The 24493-nt window shown below is 38.0% G+C and overlaps 1 long non-coding RNA gene across 3 annotated transcripts in view; it reads left to right on the top strand.

The window, feature by feature from the left end:
• LOC129619662 (uncharacterized) overlaps positions 1–24493 on the top strand; it is a 290932-nt gene that overhangs the window by 74527 nt on the left and 191912 nt on the right. The window contains exon 2 of one of the 3 annotated variants that reach the window (XR_008698025.1): positions 6979–7015. The exons of the other annotated variants lie outside the window; for them this stretch is intronic. This is a non-coding gene — a long non-coding RNA (uncharacterized LOC129619662). The remainder of the gene's footprint in view (positions 1–6978; positions 7016–24493) is intronic. 3 annotated transcript variants of the gene reach the window in all.

Genomic DNA, 24493 nt, shown 5'->3' on the forward strand with positions numbered 1-24493 from the left:
TTTCCAAAATCCCCAACCATCCATTCCCCCTGGCAACCATGAGTTCATTTTCTAAGTCTGTGAGTCTCTTTCTGTTTCACAAGTAAGTTCATTTGTATCATTTCTTTTTAGATTCCACATGTAAGGGATGCCATATGATATTTCTCCTTCTCCATCTGACTTACCTTACACAGCATGGCACTCTATAGGTCCATCCATGTCTCTGCAAATGGCCTCATTTCATTTTTTTTAATGGCTGAGTAATACTCCATTGTATATATGCACCACATCCTCTTTATCCATTCCTCTGTTGATGGACATTTAGGTTGTTTCCATGTCTTTGCCATTGTAAATAGCGCTGCAATGAACACTAGGGTGCATGGATATTTTCAGGCCATATTTCTCTGGATATATGCCCAGGAGTGGGATTGCAGGGTCACCTGACAGCTCTATTTTTAGTTTTTTATGGAACCTCTGTACTGTTCTCCATAGTGGCTGTACCAATGTACATTTCTGTGTACACACATATCTTACTTAATGATTTTCTCAGTTTTTTTTTTTTTTGCTAAGAAATCAATATTTTAAAAATTATTTTCTTAATTTTAATTTTTATTTTATACTGGAGTATAGTTGATTAACAGTGCTGTGTTAGTTTCAGTGTATAGCAGTGTGACTCAGTTATACATATATCCATTCTTTTCCAGGTTTTCTTCTCATAGACATTATTACAGAGTGTTGAGTAGAGTTCCCTGTGCTATACAGTAGGTCCTTGTTGACACTCTGTTTTATATACAGTAGTATATATATGTTAATCCCAAATTCCCAATTTATCCCTCCCTCCCTTCCTACCTTTCCCTTTGGTAACCATAAGCTTGTTTTCTATGCCTGTGAGTCTCTTTCTGTTTTAGAAATAATTTCATCTGTATGATTTTTTAGATTCCACATATATGTGATATCATATGATATTTATTTCTCTGTATGATTTACGTCACTCATTATAATTGCTAGGTCTATCCCTATTGTTGCAAATGGCATTATTTCATTATTTTTCATGGCTGAGTAATATTTCATTGTATATATGTTCCACATCCTCTTTATCCGTGCCTCTGTTGACGGACATTTGGGTTGCTCCCATGCCTTTGCTACTGTAAACAGTGTTGCAGTGAACACTCGGGGCATGTATCTTTTTGAATTATGTTTTCTCTGCATATATGCCTAGGAGTGGGATTGCTGGATCATATTCTTAGTTTTTAAAGGAATCTGCATACTGTTCTTCATAGTGATTGTGCCAATTTACGTTCCTACCAACAGTGTAGGAAGGTTCCCTTTTCTCCACACCCTCTCCAGCATTTACTGTTTGTAGACTTTTTGATCATGGGCCTTCTGACCAGTGTGAGGTGATACCTCATTGTAGTTTTGATTTACATTTCTCTAGTAATTAGCAATGTTGAGCATCTGATTTTCTCAGTTTTGGAGGCTGAAAGTCATTGAGGTTAAGTTGTCCAATATACAAGCCAGTGAGTGACCGAAACAGAATTAGCACTTTGTTTCTTGACTGATGCCATGTTGCAGACAACTTCAGTAAAGCTTGGATTGAAGTTGTGATTTTCTTGTATTTAGTATCATATACAAACTGAAAAAGAAATCTCCTTGTCTACAGTTGTTAAAAATTTAGCCTTTACACCAGCTTCATTAATTTTTATAGATATATATTTTCTAAATTATATTCTTTGGAAAACTATACCAGAACATTTTAAACAAAAAATGGTCCCATGGCCAAATAATTTTTAGAAACACTAGGTTATATGAAGATAAATAAGCTATTTGAATGCAGGACTTCTTAAAAGTCTTTAAAATTCTAATGTGCATTGAACATCTGCAGGAAGTGAATGTTTTCAACTTATTTTTGTCAGTGGAGAGACTGTTGTGAAGCATCTAGTAATATTTCAGTGAACTAATTTTTATAGAGCACAGTTTTAGAAATCATGCTTTAGTTATTTTGGTTCCTTTGAGCCTACTACCCAAGTGCATAGAGTGCAGGGAGTTTATGATACTTACATGAGAATGCACTCTGGTTATTGCTTACGGCAAAATACTTTATTTTCTGTGCTGCCCCAATTTGAAGGAACTCCTGTAACTTGAATTTTGGTGGTAAAATATAATATTCAGGGTGAGTGACATTTAGCTTTCCTTCCAATATTTAGAAATCCCTTAGTGTTAATGTGTAGGTTATACTTACAAATATGTGTCTCTTTTATCCCTTCTTACTCATTTTCAGTAGCTGGAAATAAGGAAGAGACAAAGATCTGTCCATCTTCTTCTTTGTTGTTTGCTCTTTAACTCTTTCTTGTCTTTCTTTCTTCAGTTTGGTCTTTTAAACCTGACTCAAAAGTTATTGATGAGCTTCAAGTATGGCTATTCTGGCCTCATAGGTAACATTACAATTTACTTTGAACAAACACTTTTATCTTTGGCTTGTAAATGAGCCTTCTGCTCATCGATATACCTCAATGGGGCTTTGGAGTAAGTTAACAACAGAAGAAGGCTTCCCAGATGGCTCAGTGGTTAAGAATCCACCTGCCAAGCAGGAGATGCGGGTTTGATTCCTGGGTGGGGAAGATCCCCTAAAGGAGGAAATGGCAACCCACTCCAGTATTCTTGCCTGCAAAATCCCGTGGACAGAGGAGCGGGGTCACTAAAGAGTTGGACTCTACTTGGCGACTGAACAACAACAGAAGAGAGAAATGTACAGGAGAAATGTCTAAAATGTACTACATCCTTTTCTTGTATTCTTGTTTTCTGGGGGTCCCAGTTAACTTGAGAAAACTTACTTTCCAAAACATCTTTTCACTCTTCAGAATTTCTCAGACTATGTGGTCAGCAGAACCTGAGTTAGTTGGTGTCCTGAATAACCATTTGTTTATTTCCATTCTGTTACACAGTTTCTAGGGGCTTCCCTGGTGGCTCAGATGGTAAAGAATCCACCTGCAATGCAGGAGACTAGGGTTCAATCCCTGGGTTGGGATGATCCCCTGGAGAAGGGGTTGGCAACCCTCTCCAGTATTCTTGCCTGGAGAATTCCATGGACAGAGGAGCCTGGTGGGCTGCAGTCCATGGGGTCACAAAGAGTTGGACACACTGAGCAACTCTCTCTCTCACACACACACACACACACATTTTCTAGAAGTTAAGTGTTCCTTGGGGCTAATACTCTCTGTTGGAGCAAGATGGCTCATTGTTTCTGAGCAGACTTCTCCTTCCATTTCCCCAGGCTCTTTAGAAGGTGTGACAGTTTCTACCAACCCTGATTTTTCTCTTGTGCTGCAGTGGCCACGATGTCCCATGGTTGCAGATTGTGAACCACCTGAGAAAACCATCTGGTCACAGCATACTGGGACCCTAGGGCCTGGTGACATCCACAGATCATTGCACACATCTTCCCAGAATCAAACCCACAAAGTGTTTCTGGTATGAAATTTCTGTTATTCTCCTCAGGAAATGTATGCCAAAAGCCAGCAGTCACTTCTCTCCTTCAGATTTTAAGAGTGATTCACACTAAGGTGGCCAGAGCTGGCTAAAGTCACCATGGGCTGACACCCTTCTAGAAATGGTAACTATTGGCAAGATCCCAGCAAGGTTTTGAAGCAGCGGCCCCTTACTGGCCGCAACTTCCTTCAGTGGGTAAGGCCTCCAACTGGGGCAGCAGGCCCTGTTGGCCAGGTGCCATTTTGCAGCAGCTTTCAGCAGATTAGCTCATAGCTGAATCCTCTCGGTGGTAGAAGGCAATAGTGCTAAGTGCCCCACAATTCCTTCAAAAAAGTTCCTCCAAATCCTTTGAAGTCATATTGGCCAAGCAAGTCTATGTCAACCATACCCTCCTGTCCTCTTAATTCCCTTTCATTCATAAAACTGTCCAATTTTTGAGCTGGAAGAAAGCATCTCTAAGGTCAGCTCCTTATTTGGTAGCTGTGAGACACAGGCCTCAGAGAAGTGTCCTGATCACTCAGTGTTATAAGGAATCCGGTTCAACCAAAACTGGCATTTTTTTTTTTTAACCTGCGCTCTCCCCTGCAACCCCAGCCAAGCCCAGAGCCATTTCTACCAGTTGCACTGCTGCAAAATGCTCTGAATGTGAGTCCTGAGACATGAGTTAAGTTCTTTGCAGGAAGCAAAGGAAAGTGACTGACGAAGCCAAGCAAGACAAAAGACATATCCCGGGGCTCTAAAATGGATTGTCTTTCAGAACAGCAAATGGAGAGTCAGACCCAAGCACTCTCTTGTCACTCTGTTGCCACTTCAGTTGAGAAGCAAATTTGATTTGAAAGCATATGGCAGATGTATTCCTAAGTATTTTATTCTTTTCGTTGCAATGGTGAATGGAATTGAAAGCATATGGGACGTTACTGAGGTGATGGGAGCACAGTGTGTCCTGGTTTACTCGTAGGTGAGGGTACTCTCCAAAAATTGGGATGGTTTGCTGGGTGACTGAGCTTGGTGATCCTGAAGAAGCTAAAGAAATACTACCAGCATGCAATACAATTGTAACCCTGGATTTCTATTCATTTGATCATGTGAATAACTCTATTCATCGATGATTTTTAAAAGCACAAAGGAGGGTAATGTTTTGGCCTTTGTTAATAAATTGATAAGTAATCACTATTCTTGTTTTACTAAAATTCAAGCTGTTAGCTAAGCAAGTATATCCATTAACTCTAAAGTAATGTGTTTTAATGCTTCATTGTCTTAGTAAGATTTACAACATCTAATAATAAAATCCTTAAAAACATTTTTTTTGAAAACAATTTAAAATTTAAAGGAAACAAATTGCCTATCTAAAGAAGGGGAACTGGAGTGTGTTGTTTAGAAAATTCTATTCTGAGTTGCTATCCTTATAAGTATATCATATAGAAGGATCAATACTGACCAATTGTATTAGACCCATATTAGACTTATTAGATATTAGACCTATATTATACAAGTCTAATGGAGAAGGCAATGGCACCCCACTCCAGTACTCTTGCCTGGAAAATCCCATGGACGGAGAAGCCTGGTAGGCTGCAGTCCATGGGGTCGCTAAGGGTCGGACACGACTAAGCGACTTCACTTTCACTTTTCACTTTCATGCATTGGAGAAGGAAATGGCAACCCACTCCAGTGTTCTTGCCTGGAGAATCCCAGGGCTGGGGGAGCCTGGTGGGCTGCCGTCTATGGGGTCGCACAGAGTCGGACATGACTGAAGCGACTTAGCAGCAGCATACAAGTCTAATATCTAATCATATATGATTTTCATATATCTTATCAAATATGATTTTTATCTTTTTTTCTCTGTTTCTAAGAGTATGGAATATTTGAGAAGTTTGCACTTTGTCAAGAAGCATAGGAATATCATGTTAGATTATTATGTAGGTAACACATTCTATTTTAAATGTTTTATGTCTATATTATATCCCTTTAACTGTTTTATAAAGTTCAGTAAAGTATATTCATTTGGAAATTGAAACATTATGAAGTATCTAGAAGCAATCCTGCTTGTCAGTGCAGAGAGATGAACATTGATTGACTTTTTGAATGCATTTATCTGTGGGAGCATTTATACACAGTGGACTTAGAAAATGATAGCATGGAAACAAAATGCACATATTTTGTTTTCCTCTTTTTTTATAGACATAAAATTCATGTAACATAAAATTCACCATTTTAACCATTTTAAAATGTACACTCCTGTGGTTTTTAGTATATTCACAATACTGTGCTACTATTGCCCTAATTCTAGAACTCTTCTATCACCCCTAAAATAAATTCTATACCCAATGCTCCCACATCCCCTGGCAACCACAAATTTAATTTCTGTCTTTATGGATCTGCCTAATCTGGACATTTCATATAAATGGGATCATGCAATATGTAGCCTTTTTAACTTAGCATACTATTTTCAAGATTTATCCAAGCTATAGTATGTATCAATACTTTATTACTTTTTTATGACTGAATAATATTCGGTTGTATGCAAATTTCATTTATTCATTCATTAGTTGATGAATATTTGAGTTGCTTCCACTTTCTGACATTATGTTTAATATTGCCATGAACATTCTTGTACAAGTTTTCATTTGAGCATGTTTTCAGTTTTCTTGGTTATATACATAGGAGTAGAATTGAGTCACATGGTATCTCTATTTTTAACTTTTTGAGGAACTGTCCAGTTGGACAGTGGCCAAACCATTTTACATCCTCACCAGCAATATATGATGGTGAATGTTCCAATTTCTCCATAATCTCCCCTACATTTATTTTCTGTTTTATTTGATTTTGTTTTATTTAAATTATAGCCATTCTGAAGAATATCTCATTGTAGTTTTGATTAGTACTTTCCTAATAACTAATGATGTTGAGTATAAACTAATATTCATCTACACCTTTATGCTAAATGAAGTACCAAATGTAATTGAACAGAAAACTCAAGCAGTGTTTGTAAACAAATATTATTATGCAAACACCATGTCAACAAGATGCAATTTCTAGTCTGTAACATTCATGTGTATATTTCCTATAAAATTCCAGTTACATGTATGCACAGGCATATATGAAATCATCTCATGGAAGTTAAGGGCTTCCCAGGTGGCTCAGTAGTAAATAATCCACCTGCAATACAGGAGACACAAGAGACCTGGGTTCGATCCCTGAGTTGGGAAGATCCCCTGGAGGAGAAAATGGCAACCCACTCCAGTATGCTTGCCTGGAGAATCCCATGGACAGAGGAGCCTGGTGGGCTACAGACCATGGGATTGCCAAGAGTCGGACACGGCTTAGTGTGACTAAGCCGCAACAACAGCAGTGTGGAAGTTGAAGAGGGATCTGGGAAGTTGGAATTTTCAGCTGATTGATATAGACCTGAGTGACTTTCTGAAAAAAGATGGATCTTTCAGTAACTGTCACGGGTGACTGCCTTCAATCACCCTTTATGTTCTCATTATTGTTTTTCTCTTTCTTCTCTTCCAGACTGGACACCAGCTGTCACCTGACTCTTCTTTCTGTTGTGAGTGTAATAATCCACGTTTAAATATGGGCCCTGAAGCTCTCTTCTAACAATCTGTTGAAAAGGTGTTTAAAATAATAGCAAATAGATGTTCAGTGGTTTCTTGATAAGATTACATTAGGGCTTTAGAAGATGGATTATGCGATGACCATTCTGACTGTTTAGTTACTTCTCCATTTTTGTTAGTAGGTTATTTTTGGAGACATGACACCTAGTATTTGATTGCAAACATTCCAATGACCTTAGTTTTTAAAAACACCTGATAGTGTGGACTTTTGATTCTTCATGCTTTTCTGAAACAAGCAGTTTAGATTATTAAGCAGGTGAATTTAATTAGAAAAAATTTCAGACAAGGCTAAGATGGCCTGATGTCCCAGCAAACATTACTGTGATGTTACATGGCTGATCTGATGTCTGTCTTGATTTCCGTGAGCCTTAAGATGCTAATTACCACTTTTAGCAGATATTTGGTGGCAGTTAATGTGCTCAGTTGCTACCTGTTCTTTTCAGAAGCAATTATAGGTCCTGGGTTGCACTCTTAAATTAACAACACACTTGCCAGATCTTGTAGAAGAGCTGTTTTTACCTTTTAACCACCTGCAGACCCTACTCTTCCCTAAGATGCATCTGAGTTGTGATAAATATTACCTGGGGTTTAGGGTAATATATGGCAATCCACTCCAGTATTCTTGCCTGCAGGATCCCATGGACAGAATAGCCTGGCAGGCTACAGTTCATGAGGTCACAAAGAGTTAGACACAACTGAAGTGACTTAACACACACACACACACACACACACACACACATGCATTTTCCTATGTGCTTACTTATAACTACTGCATTAAAACAGAATACAAACACCTTTATTTTTCGCTACTTATGTGTAAACCAGTCACTTGTGTAAGTCCTACTGTTTATCTTGATTATCTTGTTTTACTGCTTCTTTGTTATGGATTGTCTGTGATGTCTGTTTAGTCAGTTTTGGGAAGGTTGCTTTTTTTCTGAAGAAAAATGGTGCAAATAAGTGATTTAAGGAAGCTGTGTTTAAGTATCACTTACAGTAAGGCTACTTTGTTTTATCCTCCACTGTTGTCAGGCTAATACTGTCTGATATTTTGTTCCTAACCTCCACCCTCTTATCCAGGAAACTACCTTTCTTATTTTGATGATGATGGAAAGAAATGATAATGATGGTTTGACTCATTAGTCCTTAATTTAATGAAGTCAGATAAAAAAAAAATAAGTAGCCTAAATCATGTCTGAACAGTTTGGAAAGTGTTATCTCCAAGGAAAATAAAGTCCTCTGGCAATAATTTACAGGTTTTGTGGAGAAGTTGCTATGAGTAACAGATTGGCACAGGCAAATTTTATTTTCCCAAGGGTTACACCTCCTCCCAGATTTCTACACATCTATTTCTTTCTCAAGTTCATCTGATCACATGCACAGGTTTCAAAGTATGTATGGTTACCAAGTCTCGTTTGATTTACAGGCTGCATATTGCCAAGCACAGGGATTGATGGGCATCTCAGAGATCTAAGGTCTGAAAAAGGAGTGAGTGTGACTTGGAGGAGATTTTGGAATAATAAAGTCATGCTTTAAATGAAGCATAGATAAAAGAAGAAGGCATCAGACCAACAAAATATTGTTACTATGCATAGAGAGAAAGAGAGAATTGCAAGAAAGGTGGGATGCAAAAGAATTATTGTGTGTGGGTGGATATAGGTGAAAGATAAGGAGAGAAAATGAATTTCTCTTACCTGAGTTGCTAGTCATTGGCCGAAACTGGTTCTTGGTGTTATTAATAGTGAAAGTTGACTTAAGGGATTTTTTTCCTCTTGATATTTAGAAAAAGTTTTTCTTTTTAAAAATTTATCCTCCATTTGCATGGAGAATTCATATCATCTAGGATACATTTTCTTTATAGAAGCTTGAAATCTTTGGGAACAATATTTCTTTTCCTAAACTTGCCTTAAATGTTTAGTTGTTAATAAAAAAATAAATTATGAAGCAAACTGTGACTGTGTCTTAGACAAGTTGATAGCTTTTTCCAAATATAAACATATAATCTAATATTGTAAAGTCAGTGTAAATACCTGTACCAGACATCAGCTGGCTCTTTATTTTTGCTAAAATGATAAGTGTAACATTGCCTTCTAAATCTACACTGTTGATTGTAACTGCTAGAGCTGGAGATATCTATAAGGATTCATTAAAGTTTGAGGAAAGCAGTGCATTGCAGTGGTAAAAGCATATACTTGGCATCAGACAGGCTTCAGTTCAAATTCTGATTCAGTCTCTATCTGTGTAACTTTGGGTACATTGCTTAGCTTCCTTTAACCTTTGTTTCTTACTTTGCAATACAAACGCACACACACACATAATACTTGTAGAGCATACACAGTTCCCTCTGTATGTTGTTGTTCAGTCGCTCAGTCGTGTCCTATTCTGCGACCCCTTGGGCTGCAGCACGCCAGGCTTCCCTGTCCTTCTCTATTTCCTGGGGCTTGCTCAAACTCATGTCCATTGAGTCAGTGATTCCATCCAACCATCTCATCCTCTGTCATCCCCTTCACCTCCTGCCTTCTATCTTTCCCAGCATCAGAGTCTCTTCAAATGAGTTGGCTCTTTGCATCAGGTGGCCAAAGTATTGCAGCTTCAGCATCAGTCCTTCCAATGATATTCAGGACTAATTTCCCTCAGGATTGACTGGTTTGATCTCCTTGCAGTCCAAGGGACTCTCAAGAGTCTTCTCCAACACCACAGTTCAAAAGCATCAATTCTTCAGTGCTCAGCTTTCTTCACAGTCCAACTTTCACATCCATACATGACCACTGGAAAAACCATAGCTTTGACTAGACGGACCTTTGTTGGCAAAGTAATATCTCTGCTTTTTAATATGCTGTCTCAGTTTGTCATCGCTTATCTTCCAAGGTGCAAATGTCTTTTAATTTCATGGCTGCAGTCACCATCTGCATTGATTTTGGAGCCCGAGAAAATAAAGTCTTTCACTGTTTCCATTTTTCCATTGTTTTCTCATCTATTTGCCATGAAGTGATGGGACCAGATGCCGTGATCTTTGTTTTTTGAGTGTTGAGTTTTAAGCCAGCTTTTTCACTCTCCTTTTTTACCTTCATCAAGAGACTCTTTAGCTCCTCTTCACTTTCTGCTTACATAAGGGTGGTGTCATCTGCATATCTGAGGTTATTGATATTTCTCCCAACAATCTTGATTTCACCTGGTGATTCATCCAGGCCAGCATTTAGCATGATGTACTCTGCATATAAGTTAAATAAGCAAGGTGACAATATATAGCCTTGACATACTCCTTTCCCAATTTGGAACCAGTCCATTGTTCCATGTCCGATTCTGTTACTTCTTGACTTGCATACAGGTTTTTTTTGGAAGCTGTTTAACTAAAAATTACATAAACAGTATATCTAAATCATAGGTCTAACTATTAATAATAATATTGGTAGTAATTATAATAATGATACTCAAAGACTAAGAAACAATAGTTTTTTTTAGGAATGGCACCAGTTATAGTATAATTAACAATACAGAGACATATAAGCCCAAGAAAATATATAGAATAGAATCTCTTAGATATTGTTGTAGCCAAAACATTAATTTAATATTTCATGATATTTTGTATATGAACATTTATCAGATCAGATCAGATCAGTCGCTCAGTCATGTCCAACTGTTTGCGACCCCATGAATCGCAGCACGCCAGGCCTCCCTGTCCATCACCAACTCCTGGAGTTCACTCAGACTCACGTTCATTGAGTCAGTGATGCCATCCAGCCATCTCATCCTCTGTCGTCCCCTTCTCCTCCTGCCCCCAATCCCTCCCAGCATCAGAGTCTTTTCCAATGAGTCAACTCTTCGCATGAGGTGGCCAAAGTCCTGGAGTTTCAGCTTTAGCATCATTCCTTGCAAAGAAATCCCAGGGCCAATCTCCTTTAGAATGGACTGGTTGGATCTCCTTGCAGTCCAAGGGACTCTCAAGAGTCTTCTCCAACATCACAGTTCAAAAGCATCAATTCTTCGGCGCTCAGCTTTCTTCACAGTCCAACCCTCACATCCATACATGACCACAGGAAAAACCATAGCCCCGACTAGACGAACCTTTGTTGGTAAAGTAATGTCTCTGCTTTTGAATATGCTATCTAGGTTGGTCATAACTTTCCATTTTCTTTGGTATTTGAGCAAAACATTGCTTCCCACTGTTTAAATTTCAAGTAAGACTGCTTGTTTGTTTGATTGTTAAATTCTTTACTATAACATAGATCAATATAGTGCTTGCAAGAAGCCAGAATAGTTTTCTGCAGCAATGACTTCTTAATAAATATCAACCTGAAAAATATGTAGGAAATGTTATAGGAAGATGCTAAGTGATAGTTTGATAAAGGCATTATGGGAAATGCACCTGATTCCAGAAGGCAGAGAGAGTGGCAGGGCTGGCTTGAGGTGTGGTTCAGTTCAGTCGCTCAGTCATGTCTGACTCTTTGCGACCCCATGGACTGCAACATGGCAGGCTTCCCTGTCCATCACCAACTCCTGGAGCTTGCTCAAACTCATGTCCATTGAGTTGGTGATGTCATCCAACCAGCATCAAAAGTTCTGCCACTTACTATATGTGTAATCTTGGGAATGTCTAGCTAACTTGGAACCTAATTTCCTCATCTGTAAAATGGGGATAATGATACCTGCCCCTGCAAACTGTTATGATAATGGCATCAGATTGCATTTATAAATAGTTTAATATAATAACAGGGACAGGTAAACACACTAGATTCAACCAATAAAGTGAAAATTAATCTTTTCACTGAAATGGAGTATAAGAAGTTCTGTTATTTCTGTCTTGATTTACTTAATCTTTCTATATTAATGATTAGACCTAAATCATGAGTTTATTTTCAGAAAACTTCAGTGAAGAGTCATTTCTCTGTAACATCATCCATTAATGTGAGGTTGCAGTTCTGACTTTCCAATGAGGATTTTTTTTTTGGAAAGTCACTCAGTCGTGTCTGACTCTTTGTGACCCTATGGACTATACAGTCCATGGAATTCTCCAGGCCAGAGTTCTGGAGTGGGTAGGCTTTCCCTTCTCTAGGGAATGAGGCTTTGCTCTGTAAAAAAAAAAAGAAGTTATTGTTGTTATTGCTTATTAGTGCATGCTTTTTCCATATTATAACCTATTTATTGTTTTTACAACATGTAATCTGCTTTGATAATTGAGGTGAATCACACAATTTTTAAAAGAGAGGAGAGTTTCTGCATCCAGTTTCTTAAACTAACTAGTCAATTAGCATACAGATGTAATTATTTGCCTCGAGCGAGATCAATAATTAATTTACCCACTTAAAAGCTATGACTTGGGTGTGCCCCTAAAAGCATGCCAGTTAAAAATAGAAAAGCCAGGCTATAAAAAATTTATGTTTATTGACAAATTGGAAGATGTTGCTAGGCTTTTTTATAAGCTCTCTGAAGACCATTGCTTTATTTGAGAAGAAATTTTAATTACTCTTGAAAAGGCTGTGTAAGTCTTAGCATTATATTCCTACTTTGTAATAAACACGCAGTTCTCACTGATGATTCCCCTGTAGTTGTGGTGCTTAGGGGGCATTGTAGTAGACAATTCATAAACTTGCTGTGAGTTGACTAAGATGGAAAAAAATGACTTTGAATTAGTCTAGTTAATTTAACCCATATACTTGAGAGAACCAGAAATACTGGTTGCTATGAAGTATTTGCTAATATAAAATGGTAAGTTTTGCACATGTTATTAACAAGCCTGCAACTGAGTTGGGAGACTGAGGAAAATTCGACTTGTAGCCACCTTTGTTTCCAAAACTATTAAGTTTATCTGAAGTTATCATGCCAACAGTTTATCATGCCAACAGTTATTTTCCATCTGCTCAGTCTGTTCTGGCATGACTGGCCTGCTCTCTGTTCTTTAAAAAAAATTTTTTTAACAATGTTGTGTTCTGCCATTCAACAACATGAATCAGCCCCAATTATGCATATATCCCCTTCCTATGGAGCTTCCCTCCTTTACTCTCATCCCATCTCTCTAGATCACCACAGAGCACCAGACTGGACTCCTGTGTTACACAGCAACCCCACTACTAGGCATATACCCTGAGGAAATCACAGTTCTAAAAAACGCATGTACCCCCAATTTCATTGCAGCACTGTTTACAATATTCAGGACATAGAAGCAACCTAGATGTCCAGCCACCCATGTCCATGAATGGATAAATAAGATGTACATATATACAATGGCATATTACTCAGCCATAAAAAAGAACAAATTTGAGTCAGTTCTAGTGAGGTGGTTGAACCTAGAGCTCATTATACAGAGTGAAGTAACTCCTTTCTGTTCTTAAACAAGCCTTGGAGACTTTGACCTTGTTGTGGCCTCTGCCTCGCCTGCTCTCCTCTCCCATATTTGCACCACCCATTTCTTTATGTCCTTCAAGACTTTGCTCTAGGTCATTTTCTGAGTTGCCTCCTCTGATCCCCCTACTTAAAATTTCACACCCCAGTGCTTCCAATTTCCCTTCATCTGTTCTGTTTCATTCTAGAGGCCCAATCTAAGCATGATTTAAAGCACTGTGTATTTAAAAACACTTCTGTTTTTTGTTTCTCCTCTCAAATGTCCCCATCAAATGTAAACTCTAGAATGCCAGGTACTTTTACTTTATTTATTTAATATACTTTTATTTGCTTTATTCAATGCTGTCATCTTTCCAAGACTAGAATATTGTCAGATACCTAATGAAAACTGAATAAATATTTTGAATGAATGCAAAATGATTTAATAAATAGGTTCACTGGACTAGCTTGAACACCTGGAAATGGTTCTAAGTGATTATTTTGCTGATGGCCTCAAACCTGGACTTATCAAATGGAATGTGCCTGGTGCAGCTAAAGTGCCAGAAATAAATTACTATCTTTTTGTTTTTTTGTGTGTTTTGGCTGCATGGCGTGGATTACAGGAGCTCACCACCAGGGATTGAACCTAGGGAACCATGGCAGTGAAAAATGCCAAGTCCTAACCACTAGACTACCAGATAATTTCAATAAATTGGTTTCTTGTGGAAAGATAAAGCCAAAGAATTTAGGGAGGTTTGGTATATCCCAACTTTGTTCCTTAAGAAGATGTAGAAAGTACTTCTAGACATTGACAGTTGCTGGCTAGGTGATCTTGAGCAAGTCACTTCACCTTTCTGAGCCTCAGTTTCTCACCTGGGTTGATTATGCATCACAGGTACAGTGAAGGTTTAAAATGAGATAGTGGGTACCAGGATTATAGTACCATTCCTATTTTTTTTACTTTCATTTTAAATATATTAAACCAAAGGCTAATAACACTGACATTGAAAACATGACCTGCAACTATAGGTGGATGGAGCACTTCCTTTGAACAGAACCAGGCCCAGTGCCTGGCATATGGGAGGTAAAGCACAGATGCTGACTTGCACTGCATGTGTGATGTTCCTGTTGGCAGAGACTGGCTGAAAATGGGGAATGGTTGCTGTGTGGAGGCATTCAGGCCCTGAAATCAAGCCCAGAGTCTTTGGAGTGGGAGCACTGACTCCAAGACCCTAGACTACCAGAGAACTAACCCCAGGGAGTATCAGATAGTGAGAACTCACATAGAGGAAACCACTTGAATACAAGACCCAGCATCACCCAACCACCAGTAGCACCCTGTTCAGGACGCCTCATCTAAACAACAAACAAAGCTAAAATACAAACCCAATCATCAGCAGACAGGATTATGAACTCACCCAGCCTTGCCCATCAGAGGAAAAACAAACAAAAACAAATAAACAAAAACTCAGCACAAATCTCACCCTATAAGAAGCTTACAAACCACTGGACCAAACTTAGGAGAGGAGAAAACAGAAGAAAGAAAGAATTCAGCCTTGAAGCCTGGGAAAAGGAGACATCAAACACAATAAGTTAAAAAAAATAATGAAAAGGCAGAGAAATACTACACAAATGAAGGAAAAAATTAAACACAGAAGTCCAAATAAATAAAGAGGAAATAGGCAAACTACCTGAAAAAGAATTCAGAATAACGATAATAAAGATGATCAAAAACCTTGAAAACAAAATGGAGAAAATGCAAGAATCAATTAACAAAGATTGAGAAGAACTAAAGAATAGACATACAGAGACAAACAACACAATAACTGAAATTAAAAATACTCTGGAAGAAATCAATAGAATAACTGAAGCAGAAGAACGAATCACTGAGCTGGAAGATAAAATAGTGGAAATAACTTCTGAAGAGCAAAAATAAAGTAAAAAGAATGAAAAGAACAGAGGATAGTCTCAGAGACTTCTGGTACAATATCAAATGGCACCAACATTTGAATTATAGGAGTCCCAGAAGAAGAAGAGAAAAAGAAAGGGTATGAGAAAATTTTTGAAGATATTATAGTTAAAAATTCCCACAACATGGAAAAGGAAATAGTCAAGCCCAGGAGGCTCAGATTTGCATACAGGATAAACCCAAGGAGAAGCATGCCCAGACACATACTAATCAAACTAGCAAAGAGTAAACACAAAGAAAGACTGTTAAAAGCAGCAAGGGAAAAGCAACAAGTAACATACAAAGGAAAACCCCATACACTTACAGCTGATCTTTCAACAGAAACTCTTCAGACCAGAAGGGAATGGCAGGATATATTTAAAGTTCTGAAAGGGGAAAAATCTACAATGAAGATTACTGTACCTGGCAAGAATCTCATTCAAAATTGATGGAGAAATAAAAAGCTTTTCAGACAAGCAAAAGTTAAGAGAATTCAGTACCACCAAACCAGCTTTACAAAAAATGTTAAAAAGACTTAAATAGTCAAAAAATACAAGAAAAAAGATCTACAAAATCAACCCCAAACAATTAAGAAAATGGCAATAGAAACATATATATCAATAATTACTTTAAATGTAAATGCATTAAATGCTCCAACCAAAAGACACAGACTGGCTGAATGGATAAAAAAAACGAGATCATATATATGCTGTCTACATGAAACCCACTTTAGACCTCAAGACATATATAGACTGAAAGTGAGAGGATGGAAAAATATATTCCATGCAAATGGAAAGCAAAAGAAAGCTGGAGTGGCAATTCTCATAAGACAAAATAGACCTTAAAATAAAGAAGATTACAAGAAATAAGGAAGGACACTACATAATGATCAAAGGATCAATCCAAGAGGAAGACATAACAATTTTAAATATTTATGCACCAACATAGGAGCACCTCAATACATAAGACAAACATTAACAGACATAAAAGGAGAAATTGACAGTAACACAATAATAGTAGGAGACTTTAACACCCCACTCACACCAATGAACAGATCATCAAAACAGAAAATTAATAAGAAAACACAAGTCTTAAATGATACATTAGATGAGATGGATCTCATTGATATCTTCAGGACATTTCAAATGCAGAATATGCCTTATTCTCAAGTGCATATGGAACATTCTCCAAGATAGACCACATCTTGGGTCACAAATCAAATCTCAGTAAATTTAAGAATATTGAAATTGTATCAAGCATCTTCTCCAACCACAATGCTATAAGACTAGATATCAATTACAAGAAACAAAAACCTGTAAGAAATACAAACATGTGGAGATTAAACAATATGTTTCTAAATAACTAACAGGTTACCGAAGAAATCAAAAGTGAAATCAAAAAATTTCTAGAAAGAAATGACAACTCAAAATCTATGGCATGCAGCAAAAACAGTTCTAAGAGGAAAGTTTATAGCAATACAATCCTACCTCAAGAAATAAGAAAAACATCAAATACACAACCTAACTTTATACCTAAAACAGCTGGAAAAAGAAGAACCAAAAAGCCCCAAAATTAGTAGAAGGAAAGATATCATAAAAATCTGAGCAGAAATGAATGAAAAAAAAAAAAAACAATAATAAAGATTAATAAAACTAAAAGATGGTTCTTCAAGAAGATATACAAGATTTACAGACCTTTGGCCAGATTCATCAAGAAAAAAAGAGAAGAATCAAATCAACAAAATTAGAAATGAAAAAGGAGAGGTTACAACAGACAATGCAGAAATACAAATGATTATGAAACTATTATGAACAACTATATGGCAATAAAATGGATAACCTGGAAGAAATGGACAGATTCTTGGAAAATTCAATCTTCCAAGACTGAACCAGAAAGAAATAGAAATTATGAACAACCCAATTACAAGCACTGAAATTGAAGCTGTGATCAAAAATCTTCCAAAAAACAAAAGCCCAGGTCCAGATGGCTTCACAGGAGAATTCTATCAAACTTTTAGAGAAGAGCTAATGCCTATCCTTCTAAAACTCTTTCAGAAAATTGCAGAGGGAGAAACACTTCCAAACTCATTCTATGAGGTCACCATCACCCTGATACCAAAACCAGACAAAGACAATGCAAAAAAAGAAAACTACAGGCCAAATTACTGATGAAGATAGATACAAAAATCCTCAACAAATTTTAGCAAACAGAATTCAGCAACATATCAAAAAGCTGATACACCATGAACAAGTTGGGTTTATTCCAGGGATGCAAAAATTCTTCAATATACACAAATTAATCAATGTGATATACTGTATTAACTGAAAGATAAAAACCATATGATAATCTCAATAGATGCATAAAAAGCCTTTGACAAAATTCAGCACCTATTTATGATTAAAACTTTTCAAAAAAATGAGCATAGAAGGAACCTACCTCAACATAGTAAAGGCCATAAATGATAAGCCTACACAAACATTATTCTCAATGGTGAAAAGCTGAAAGCATTCCTCCTAAGATCAGGAACAAGAGAAGGGTGTCCACTTTCACCACTATTATTCAACATAGCCCTGAAGTCCTAGCTACAGCAATCAGAGAAGAAAAAGAAATAAAGGAAATCCAGATTGGAAAAGAAGAAGTAAAGCTCTCACTGTTTGCAGATGACATGATACTGTACATAGAAAACCCTAAAGATAGTATCAGAAAATTACTAGAGCTAATAGGTGAATTTACCAAAGTTGTGGGATAAAAAATCAATACACAGAAATCACTTGCATTTCTATATACTAACAATGAAAAATCAGAAAGAGCAATTAAGGAATCAATCTCATTTATCATTGCACCAAAAAGAATTAAATATCTAGGAATGAACTTACCGAAGGAGAAAAAAGAACTGTACACAGAGAATTATAAGACACTAATGAAAGAATCAAAGGTGACATAAACAGATGGAGAGATAGATATTCCATGTTCCTGGGTAGGAAGAATCAATATTGTAAAAATGACTATACTATGAAACACAACCTACAGATTCAATGCTATGCCAATCAAATTACAAATGACATTTTTCACAGAACTAGAACAAAAAATTTCACAATTCATATGGGAACACAAAAGACCCTGAATAGCCAAAGCAGTTTTGAAAAAGAAGAATGGAGCTGGAGGAATTAGCCTTCCTGACTTCAGATTATACTACAAAACTACAGTCATCAAGACAGTATGGTACTGGCACAAAAACAGAACTATAGCTCAATGAAACAAGATAGAAAGCCCATAAATATATCCATGTACCTATGCATCCCTTATTTTTGACAAAGGAGGCAAAAATATACAATGGAGCAAAGACAGCCTCTTCAATAAATGGTGCTGGGAAAACTGGACAGCTACATGTAAAAGAATAACATTAGAACACTTCCTAACACAATACACAAAGATAAACTCAAAATGGATTAAAGACTTAAATGTAAGACTAGAAACTATAAAACTCCTAGAGGAAAACATAGGCAGAATAGTTGATGACATAAATCAAAGCAAGATCCTCTATGACCCACCTCCTAAACTAATGGAAATAAAAACAAAAGTAAACAAGTGGGACCTGATTAAACTTAAAATCTTTTGCACAGCAAGGGAAACTATAAGCAAGGTGCAAAGATAACCCTCAGAATGGGAGAAAATAATAGCAAATGAAATAACTGACAAAGGATTAATTTCCAAAATATACAAGCAGCTCATACAACTCAATACCAGAAAAGCAAACAACCCATTCAAAGAGTGGGGAAAAGACCTAAACAGACATTTCTCCAAAGAAGACATACAGATGGCTAACAAACACATGAAAAGATGTTCAACATTGCTCATTACTAGAGAAATGCAAATCAAAACTACAATGAGATATCACCTCACACCAGTCAGAATGGCCATCATCAAAAATTCTACAAACTATAAATGCTGGAGAGGGTGTGGAGAAAAGGGAACACTCTTGCACTGTTATGGGAATGTAAATTGATACAGCCACTATGGAAGACGGCATGGAGAGTGCTTAAAAAACTAGGAATAAAACCACCAGATGACACAGCAATCCCACTCCTAGGCATATACCCTGAGGAAATCAAAATTGAAAATGACACATGTGTCCCACTGTTCATTGCAGCACTATTTACAAAAGCTAGAACATGGAAGCAACCTAGATGTCCATCAAGAGATGAGTGGATAAAGAAGATGTGGTACATATACACAATGGAATATTACTCAGCCATAAAAAGGAACACATTTGAGTCAGTTCTAATGAGGTGGATGAACATAGAACCTATTATACAGAATGAAGTAAGTCAGAAAGAGAAAGTTAAATATTATATTCTAACACATATATACGGAATCTAGAAAAATGGTCCTGAAGAATTTACTTACAGGGAAGCAGTGGAGAAGCAGACATGGAGAATAGACTTATGGACATGGGGAGAGGGGAGGAGAGGGTGAGACATATGGAAAGAGTAACATGGAAACTTACATTACCATATTCAAGATAGACAACCAACAGGAATTTGCTGTATGGCTGAGAAACTCAAACAGGGGCTCTGTACCAAACTAGAGGGGTGGGATGGGGAGGGAGATGGGAGGGAAGCTCAAAAAGGAGGGGATATATGTATACTTATGGTTGATTCATGTTGATGTTTGACACAAAACAGCAAAATTCTGTAAAGCAATTACCCTTCAAAAAATTAACTGAAAAAAAAAAGAAAATACTTCTAGACATGAAGAAATTCATTGGTAAGGAGAGTGCAGCAACGTTGAAAAACACTGCAGTGGCTAGCATCTTCAGAATAGGATAATACTATCAGGTACATTGTAGCTCACGTCTATCGAGGACAAATTAGCAGCACTTTATTAGCCAAGTAGAGTGGTGTAGTACCTGTAATAATCCTCAGGGTGAGAGTGATAATAATGAAATTTGACATACAGAAGACTTTGGAAGTAGCTACCACACAATTGCACTAATCTCACGCGCTAGTAAAGTAATCCTCAAAATTCTCCAAGCCAGGCTTCAGCAATATGTGAACCGTGAACTTCCTGATGTTCAAGCTGGTTTTAGAAAAAGCAGAAGAACCAGAGATCAAATTGCCAACATCCGCTGGATCATGGAAAAAGCAAGAGAGTTCCAGAAAAACATCTATTTCTGCTTTATTGACTATGCCAAAGCCTTTGACTATTTGGATCACAATAAACTGTGGAAAATTCTGAAAGAGATGGGAATACTAGACCACCTGATCTGCCTCTTGAGAAATTTGTATGCAGGTCAGGAAGCAACAGTTAGAACTGGACATGGAACAACAGACTGGTTCCAAATAGGAAAAGGAGTACGTCAAGGCTGTATATTGTCACCTTCTTATTTAACTTATATGCAGAGTATATCATGAGAAACGCTGGACTGGAAGAAGCACAAGCTTGAATCGAGATTGCCGGGAGAAATATCAATAACCTCAGATATGCAGATGACACCACCCTTATGGCAGAAACTGAAGAGGAACTCAAAAGCCTCTTAATGAAAGTGAAAGTGGAGAGTGAAAAAGTTGGCTTAAAGCTCAACATTCAGAAAACGAAGATCATGTCATCTTGTCCCATCACTTCATGGGAAATAGATGGGGAAACAGTAGAAACAGTGTCAGACTTTATTTTTTTGGGCTTCCAAAATCACTGCAGATGGTGACTGCAGCCAAGAAATTAAAAGATGCTTACCCCTTGGAAGGAAAGTTATGACCAACCTAGATAGCATATTAAAAAGCAGAGACATTACTTTACCAACAAAGTTTCATCTAGTCAATGCTATGGTTTTTCCTGTGGTCATGTATGGATGTGAGAGTTGGACTGTGAAGAAGGCTGAGCACCGAAGAATTGATGCTTTTGAACTATGGTGTTGGAGAAGACTCTTGAGAGCCCCTTGGACTGCAAAGAGCTCCAACCAGTCCATTCTAAAGGAGATCAGCCCTGGGATTTCTTTGGAAGGAATGATGCTAAAGCTGAAACTCCAGTACTTTGGCCACCTCATTCGAAGAGTTGAATCATTGGAAAAGCCTCTGATGCTGGGAGGGATTGGGGGCAGGAGGAAAAGGGGATGACAGAGGATGAGATGGCTGGATGGCATCACTGACTCGATGGACGTTGAGTCTGAGTGAACTCCGGGAGTTGGTGATGGACAGGGAGGCCTGGCGTACTGCAATTCATGGGGTCACAAAGAGTCGGACACGACTGAGTGACTGAACTGAACTAAACTGAATGGATCATGAGGGATTCTAGGACTGAAATTGATGATATCCTACTAAGGTCCTACTTAAGTTTGACAGTGACCTGAATGGCTCCAAACAATAGACTTTCATGGTCCTTCCCTCACTGGTCTGACTAGATACAAATCATAGACTCAGAGCTTCTTGAATGAAGGGAAAGATCTGTCGTACTGAGGAAGAACTCTGCAGTAGTCTCAAGTATATCTCCCTTCTAGTCATTTTCTAGCTTTTTCTAAGGAGTGTATTATTAGTGATAATACTTGGAATCAGCTAACTAAAATGGACAGGAATGGGTGAATTTAACTCAGATGACCATTTTATCTACTACTGCAGGCAGGAATCCCTCAGAAGAAATGGAGTAGCCATCATGGTCAACAAAAGAGTCCGAAATGCAGTACTTAGATGCAATCTCAAAAACGACAGAATGATCTCTGTTCATTTCCAAGGCAAACCATTCAATATCACAGTAATCCAAGTCTATGCCCCAACCAGTAACGGTGAAGAAGCTGAAGTTGAACACTTCTATGAAGACCACAAGACCTTTTAGAACTAACACCCAAAAAAGATGTCCTTTTCATTATAGGGGACTGGAATGCAAAAGTAGGAAGTCAAGAACACCTGGGGTAACAGGCTAATTTGGTCTTGGAGTACAGAATGAAGCAGGGCAAAGGCTAATAGAATTTTGCCAAGAGAACGCACTGGTCATAGCAAACACCCTCTTGTAACAACACAAGAGAAGACTCTACACATGGACATCACCAGACGGTCAACATCGAAATCAGATTGATTATATTCGTTGCAGTCAAAGATGGAGAAGCTCTATATAGTCAACAAAAACAAGACCAGGAGCTTACTGTGGCTCAGATCATGAACTCCTTATTGCCAAATTCAGACTGAAATTGAAGAAAGTAGGGAAAACCACTAGACCATTCAGGTGTGACCTAAATCAAATCCCTTATGATTATACAGTGGAAGTGAGAAATAGATTTAAGGGACTAGATCTGATAGACAGAGTGCCTGATGAACTTTGGACGGAGGTTCGTGACATTGCACAGGAGACAGGGATCAAGACCATTCCCATAGAAAAGAAATACAACAAAGCAAAATGGCTGTCTGAGGATGCCTTACAAATAGCTGTGAAAAGAAGGGAAGTGAAAAGCAAAGGAGAAAAGGAAAGATATAAGCATCTGAATGCAGAATTCCAAAGAATAGCAAGGAGAGATAAGCAAGCCTTCCTCAGGGATCAATGCAAAGAAGTAGAGGAAAACAACAGAATGGGAAAGACTAGAGATCTCTTCAAGAAAATTAGAGATACTAAGAGAACATTTCATGCAAAGATGGGCTTGATAAAGGACAGAAATGGTATGGACCTAACAGAAGCAGAAGATATTAAGAAGAGGTGGCAAGAATACACAGAACTGTAGAAAAAATATCTTCATGACCAAAATAATCACCATGGTGTGATCACTCACCTAGAGCCAGACATCCTGGAATGTGAAGTCAAGTGGGCCTTAGAAAGCATCACTATTAACCAAGCTAGTGGAGGTGATAGAATTCCAGTTGAGCTATTCCAAATCCTGAAAGATGATGCTGTGAAAGTGCTGCACTCAATATGCCAGCAAATTTTGAAAACTCAGCAGTGACCACAGGACTGGAAAAGGTCAGTTTTCATTCCAATCCCAAAGAAAAGCAATGCCAAAGAATGCTCACACTACCGCACAATTGCACTCATCTCACATGCTAGTAAAGTAATGCTCAAAATTCTCCAAGCCAGGCTTCAGCAATATGTGAACCATGAACTTCATGATGTTCAAGCTGGCTTTAGAAAAGGCAGAGGAACTAGAGATCAAATTGCCAATATCCGCTGGATCATGGAAAAAGCAAGAGAGTTCCAGAAAAACATCTATTTCTGCTTTCTTGACTATGCCAAAGCCTTTGACTGTGTGGATCACAATAAACTGTGGAAAATTCTGAAAGAGATGGGAATACTAGACCACCTGACCTGCCTCTTGAGAAACCTGTATGCAGGTCAGGAAGCAACAGTTAGAACTGGACATGGAACAACAGACTGGTTCCAAATAGGAAAAGGAGTACGTCAAGGCTGTATATTGTCACCCTGCTTATTTAACTTCTATTTAATATCATGAGAAACGCTGGGCTTGAAGAAGCACAAGCTGGAATCAAGATTGCTGGGAGAAATATCAATCACCTCAGATATGCAGGTGACACCACCCTTATGGCAGAAAGTGAAGAGGAACTCAAAAACCTCTTGAAGAAAGTGAAAGAGGAGAATGAAAAAGTTGGCTTAAAGCTCAACATTCAGCAAATGAAGATCATGGCATCTGGTCCCATCACTTCATGGGAAATAGCTGGGAAACATTGGAAACAGTGTCAGACTTTATTTTTTGGGCTCCAAAATCACTGCAGATGGTGAGTACAGCCATGAAATTAAACGATGCTTACCCCTTGGAAGGAAAGTTATGACCAACCTAGATAGCGTATTCAAAAGCAGAGACATTACTTTGCCAACAAAGGTCCATCTAATCAAGGCTATGGTTTTTCCAGTGGTCATGTGTGGATGTGAGAGCTGGACTGTGAAGAAAGCTGAGTGCAGTAGAATTCATGCTTTTGAACTGTGGTGTTGAAGAAGACTCTTGAGAGTCCCTTGGACTGCAAGGAGATCCAACCAGTCCGTCCTAAAAGAGATCAGTCCTGGGTTTTCATTGGAGGAACTGATGCTGAAGCTGAAACTCCAATCCTTTGGCCACCTCATGCGAAGAGTTGACTCATTGGAAAAGACCCTGATGCTGAGAGGGATTGGGGGCAGGAGGAGAAGGGGATGACAGAGGATGAGATGGCTGGATGGCATC

This window comes from Bubalus kerabau, chromosome 9 (assembly GCF_029407905.1).
Source record: "Bubalus kerabau isolate K-KA32 ecotype Philippines breed swamp buffalo chromosome 9, PCC_UOA_SB_1v2, whole genome shotgun sequence".
Lineage (NCBI taxonomy): Eukaryota > Metazoa > Chordata > Mammalia > Artiodactyla > Bovidae > Bubalus > Bubalus kerabau.